Source organism: Beta vulgaris, chromosome 1, assembly GCF_026745355.1.
Source record: "Beta vulgaris subsp. vulgaris cultivar EL10 chromosome 1, EL10.2, whole genome shotgun sequence".
Classification (NCBI taxonomy): domain Eukaryota; kingdom Viridiplantae; phylum Streptophyta; class Magnoliopsida; order Caryophyllales; family Amaranthaceae; genus Beta; species Beta vulgaris.
The window spans coordinates 63,273,888-63,280,971 of NC_079202.1; positions in this window are offsets into that span (position 1 = coordinate 63,273,888).

Sequence of the window (7,084 nt, forward strand, 5' to 3'; positions counted from 1 at the left end):
AAAAAACCTCAAGGATTAGATAACCACCTACAGGAATTACACCCCTTAGCATAGCAAACAACACGGAAAATGAGAGGAAAAGGAAAACTAATTTTCATGGAAAATATTTTACACACTACCAAACGGAGCATGAATCCAACTGATTGTAACTGAATTGAAAATAAGATGGAGAGAACAGGCTAGGAATAATAATCCTATTTATATGATAATATTTAGAATTCTAACAGATCATCGATGTACAATACGCTATTACTAGTCTCATATGCATAAATTTATGTTAATGTATAAGTTCTTACTTTTTAATTGTTTGAAATTGCTTTAGTTAGATTAGTTTCATTTTCAATCAAAAATATCTCTTTAAAGCATATTATTTTGGAAAATATTTTATGTGTACATTATATCTTATTATAAATTAAACAATCTTAAGTTTCCTTATTTCTATATTACACATAAATATAGATCAAAAAAGAATTGAATATTTTATAGTTAGCATTTTTTAATAAGTAAAGGGTAGAACAATAATTTTACAAGACGACACCGTAGCTCATCACTTTGCTTATATAATAGAGATAAACTCGTCAATTTATGTTACATTTTCGGATGTTGTGCATAAAAAAAAATGAATTTTGCTATTTGACGCCCTAATTTTTTTACTAACACCCTAAATACATTGTATTTTTATACGGTATTTAGTACTTTACCTTTTTCTGTTCCTTACTCGCATCATCATCATATATAATATTAAAGCAAGAAAACTTCTGTCCTATGTGGCAAGCCATTATGGATTCTGCCCTCTCATTGCACCAAGGTTTACAAAGCAAGAATTTATATACATGCCATGTGTCAATGCTAAGAAAGTCTATTGAGATCCGGTGATATTAGGCAATAAAAATAGACTGATTTTGCAAATCCAAAATGAATCCTGTGATTGAATTCAATTAAGTTCATACATCAATCAAGCCTATACATTTTGAAAAAAAAAAACGATTAATTTAATTAGGAAATTAAATCTATTATGTCTATAAGTGAATCCCTAATCTAAGCTCATCAAAGCAACCACGCAAAAGCTACTAACAAATCAAATGCAATCATGATATTATTTCCTCTTATACTAGGAAGATCAAATGCAATCACGTTATAATTGCCTCTTATGTTAGGAAGGTTTTTTTTTTTTTTGCTGGAGCAAAAAAAAAAGACATTTTTTTCGGGCAAATTTAACTACAAAACAAAATGCTAACGATCCGTTCGTTATCGTTTTTTGTTTTTAGTTTTTAGTTTTTTTAAAAACTAAAAACCAAAAACAGAAAACTAGAAAATGTGATTTTCACTTTTAAGTTATCAGTTTTCAAAATCATCATATTCCCAATAAATTTGACTAAATTTTTATTCATTATAGGACATATATTATATGACTTTGAAAATAATAAAAAATCAAAAACAAGAAAACTACAATAATACGGAATTGGCCCTAAATTAACGCCTAAAATAATGTTGTGGTTAGATAAACACACCTATAATCACTTTGTAATCCGGAGGAAGTCATAAAAATATACTCCCTCTGTTTTTTATCATTCTCACTTTTTGTGCACGTCTCCCAATGCATCTTTTTGAACTTAAATATCTTTCATTATATATTAGTAAAAATTATAACGATTGAAGATTAATAATGTACTAATTCAGACGAATAAAACAAGACCCCACATGACTATATTTTTTTTTATATAAATTGAAAACAATTGAGAAGATTCTCTCTAAGTATGAATAGTGCCAAGATTTCAAGTGAGAAAGATAAAAAAGAATAGAGGGAGTACAAATTTTAATTTAGCAAACAGAGGAGAGAGAAATGGAATGGGGTTAGAATTTTCATGAAATTGTCCTTCTTGAGATAGCAAATCAACAATATATAATGTCGAACTCCTTGAAACTTTGCAGTTTGCATATATGCATGTAAGAGATGTAAAAGTCTAAAGGAGAAACAAAGAGGTAGAAAGTAAGAGATAAATTAGATTGGTAGTGTGGCAATGTTTAAAGAGCTTAAGAGCCTAAGTCATCAAGTAGTCACGAAAATGATAGATTATGAATTTATGACATATTAAAAAAAAATTAATTCTTTTTTATTGTTGAACTTCACATAATCACATAATTTCCTTTTGTTTATTGTTCTTACAAAATTAGTTTGCAATTTGGGGGACAAATAAGTGGTTTATACAGAGAGAAAATGGAATTGAATTAGAAAGGAATGATATTGTTACATAATAGGCATATGTCTAAGATATAATTTAATAGGTTCATAGAGTATGTTATTGCCTTTTGATTTTAAGGGCAAAATTAATGATCTCAATAATCGATTAATATTAATAGCATGATTGAAAACAATGGCTAAAGTTTCTATTGTAAGTTGTAACATTTAATCAACATAAAAATATTTACCAAACAATAAAAACAAATTAAATATTTATAAACCCAAGTTTTAAAAAAAATCAACAACGACACTGTTCTGATCAGCTTATTTTTATTTCTTACTAGAAAATATAAGTTCAGATAATGAATAATATGGCTTAATAAGTTCAGATAAGTTGTATAATGCAAAAACAAGCAAAGACAAAGTTTGACATGCTCACAAAATAAATTCTAAAAGTTAAAATATGGTCTAATAAGATTAATAAGGTGTAATAAGTTCAGATTAGTTCTTAGATAAGTTTATTTAAGTTCAAATAAAATTACATAAGCAAAAATAAGTTGAAAAACATATATAAAACCAAGAATGACAATTTGGAAATTATATAACTTAAAAAAAATCTTATGTACATAAAAGATTTTATTACTTTTTCTATAGAGTGTTGGCATAAACGTTATTTTGCTTATTATGGGCAAAAGTTTTACACTTATATAATCAAGAAAATATTTTCTCTAATGTTCTACAAAAAAAAGTTAGTTAAATGGAATGTCACTATGCGTAATTCTAAAATGGGAATGTAAATATGCATTACTTTTGTGGGTAAAAATATAGTTAAACGTAATATAATACATGATAAAAACAGAACTTTGTTCTTTTTTAATCTTTAGGTCTTTGGTGGGAGTGAGTATTAACTATTGAAAAAAACGGGGTCAAACTCTAGTCCTATGATCTAAATTATATCTATGACTTTACAAAAGTATTATCAAACACGAAAAACAACCATTATATGTAACTAGATGTACCTTAAATAGTATTAAAGCTCTAGCATATTGAGAAAATTAAAATTATTATAGCTAAGTGGGCAGTGGTCAATGGGTGGCTAAATATGGTGCAGCTGTGGTGCAAGAAGGCAAGAGAGTGGGTGAACGAAATTGCCATAAATGGGAGTGGAAGTTGGTGTATTGTCGAGTATAGTCGTGGTGCGAATTGTGATTTTATCAGGGCCTCTAAAGGAAGTACTTAGTAGACAGATTAAAGATTTTTTTCAATTAAGTCTTTTTTTAGGATGGGTTACGTGATCCACCATGACGTAAACTATTTCAACAATTGAACACACGGTCATAAATCAGTTTTAAAATAATTTAAATACACGAGTATTAAATTTTACATGAGTATTAAATTTTATATCACAAGTTGGAGGCTCATCACCACGATTCTTGAAGAACCTCTTAAAATCATCAATTTATAAAATGAACAACTTCATTCCCGTGCAGTTTGCACGGGTCAAAAAACTAGTATATAATATTAAAGCAAGAAAACTTCAGCCTACGTGGCAAGACATGAAGCTTCCTCCGCTCTCCTTCATTCTAATTCTTCCAGCCACCTCTTTGCTTATGCCACGTGTCATCTTAAAATTGCCACGTGTCATCTTATATTTCAACCAACACTTTGTGTAGAAATTTACGTACAAACTAGGTTTTGGACCCGTGCATAATGCACGGGAACTTTAATACAATAAAAATGTTTATATATCCGCTACATTGAAAACATATAAACGATTATTTACGTCTACTTGATCAAAAACTTTGTGTTTAAGAGAAATACACATTTATATTAATTATAAAATTGTTTAACAGATACATGATATTCATATGTTTTGGAAGACTTCTTTTTAGAGCAAAACAAAATGTTTTAAGAAGCTACTTCATCCATTCGTAGTCTAATATAACAATGAGATTTTTACACTATTCATTCACTATCATACCCTTCACTATATATTGTTATTTTTATGTAAAGACAAATCTAGTCATGTGGGTATTGTTAGATTCGTCTTGATATATACTTTCAAAATATCAAATGTGTATAATTTTACTAAATAAAGTAAATAAAGATATTAATAGTAAAAATTGAGCATTGGCAAGCGTGAAAACCCAATTGCTGCAGTAGAAAAAGAACGGAGGAAGTATAATATAGTCAGAAGCAATTATATCATCATAAGTAAAGCCAACAACACCTTAGGAGGAAGATTGGAATTCCAGATTTTCTTCCACACTTCCGATACAATAGAATCGCCAACAACTGTATGGGAATTCTTAAAAAATTAATAAAGTGATGGTCTTATTTAGTAGAACATACCAATTTTGGTGTAGCCCATAGAAAGCCACATCTAAGGGTTGAGATGGTAAAGGTTAAGGATTCAACCGCCTCAACAGGGAGAAAATTTGCACGAACTTGGTTTTCATCCCAGTAACCAGTGGGGGGGGTCAATCGTCTCAGAAATCTCTCTACATTACATCTTCATTTTTTCCTCGAAATGGCCTTAAAGTATTAGACTTCCCATTATCTTTCTGATATAGGAGTACTATTAGGCAATTTTTACCAATGACTGAGAAATGGCTACATAAAATTGGCCATGACTGAGAACTGGTCTCGGGAGATACAAACCCACCATGCGATAGGGATTGTCCTTGACTTTTGACACACGACCAACTAAAATTGCCTTTTTTGAAACCTCAGAGGAAATTTGTTCCATCTGACGGAATGAGTACCATACGGGGTATAAATACCTTATTCCACGTTGCTACCTAAAATGACCACAATTTCGATGATATATTGTATCATACTTTATTCCCCATTTCATCTGGTGGAATGAGTATCATACAGGGTTTCCCAACTCTACTTTTTTCCTAAATACCTTATTCCCCGTTCTACTTGAAATGATCACAATTTCGATGATATATTGTATCATACCTTATTTCCCATTCCATCTGACGGAATGAGTATAATACAGGGTTTCTCAATTTACTTTTCACCTCCCAAAGACTACCTCAAGTGACTTCAATGGTCCACAATTAACCCTTATTCATTAATTTCTTCCTAAAACCAATTTTCGAATATATTAAGCGAACTAAAGTTTTAATATTCATTAAGACTAATTTAGAAAATGTAAACAAATATAAATACGCACTACTTGTATAATATATGTGTGTTTTAAGGTTCTTTATAAGATGTACATTTCAATATTATCTTCTACATCAAAGAAAAAAAAAACCAAAACAAAGTTAAATAAATTAACAACTTTTCCAATTCAATAACTTTATTTGATCTTTTCAAAACAGTTTCACTCTATTATAAACCAATTAAACTTGAATACTTATAAATCCCCCTTTTTTTTTACATATAAGCTTGACAATTAACTCATCTTGTTGATTCACCTTCTAAATTAGTGTCGCAATGCTCATTAGATATCTCTCTTTCCAGTCTAATATCGTCCACACGATTTATGGTTTAAAAATTGTAACATTACTTTTATATAAAATTATAAGATAATTATTTTACTTGTAGTTTCCTAAAATGACCACAATTTTGATGATATATTTTATCTTACATCATTCCCCATTTCATCTAACTGAATGAGTATTATACAATATTAATTATATAAGAAAATCATGGCGCTGCTTAACTTTAATGATGAATAAGTGAGAAATATCTATTTTAGCAAGGAAACTATATTTAATCATGCATATAAGAAATAATTATTGATATCCTATAATGTCAACTACTTCATGATTCACTCATACTTTCATATATAATTTGAGTTTAGGATGTTAAATTTATGAACAGTTATATTAGTTTTTTTTTTGCAAGAATAATTAGTTAAAGAATATTGGATTATATTGAAGAAAAATAATTACTATTCTTAGTTTCTTAATACACGCAACATATTTCTTTTTGGGATATTTCATAAAACTTGCAAAATAATTCGCAAACTATTATAAAAATTAAAGAAAGCTTTATTTTATAATTTAAGCACATGTGTCATGTTTTCACTCTCTCTCCTACTCTTTTATTTTATAATTTTTATAGAATGGGCCAAATTCAAAGTGTGTGAATTTTCTTTAAAAATGATATTAGTATCAAGCGTAAGTTCATAAGTGTATGTACTTATATCGTTTGTTTCATTTGAATGTAAGAATGTGGGAAAATATTTGAGTGACCCTAGTCCCTAACCTAAGGTTGTCAACCTTCTTAGTCGCAATAATAGAATAATATATTAATATATATCCAATAAATTGGAGAGAGAATTGCCATAGATTAATGTTTTAATGTACTCTTGACCTTAACTTTTTAGTAGTGAGTATCCATTTTTATCTTTAAACAACTTATCTTGTCTGACATTTTCTTAATTCTCCCTTAAGTTGTCTGAAAAACACTTAATTATTATATCTAAATTTGTTTAATCTTATCTAAATTTTCCAAACTTATATTATCATAGTTATGTCAAAATTAGTTAAAGTAGACAGATGCTTATATATTGGTTTTCATTTTTTTTTTACCTAATTCAATTTCTTGAACATATATATAGATGAACTCTTATTTTACCTCTCTCACTTTAACTTTGTTTTTTTTAAAAAAAATACTTTTAGTATGTATTGGTCATGGATATGATTTTTTTATGATTATCATATTAGCTTACCTAAACCACTTTGGGACTAAAAATTGAATATTTGAGTTGTTATTGTTTTTGTTATATGTAATCTCTAGTCATAATCATGGTGTGTTATATTTTTTTCAACAAAATCATCTTTTTATTTCTTGTTTGGTAATAAAATAAACTTGCATTACTATTATTATTACATTTGCATATTTTCTTGAAGGGGCTAGCATCTCATGATAATGGTGTGG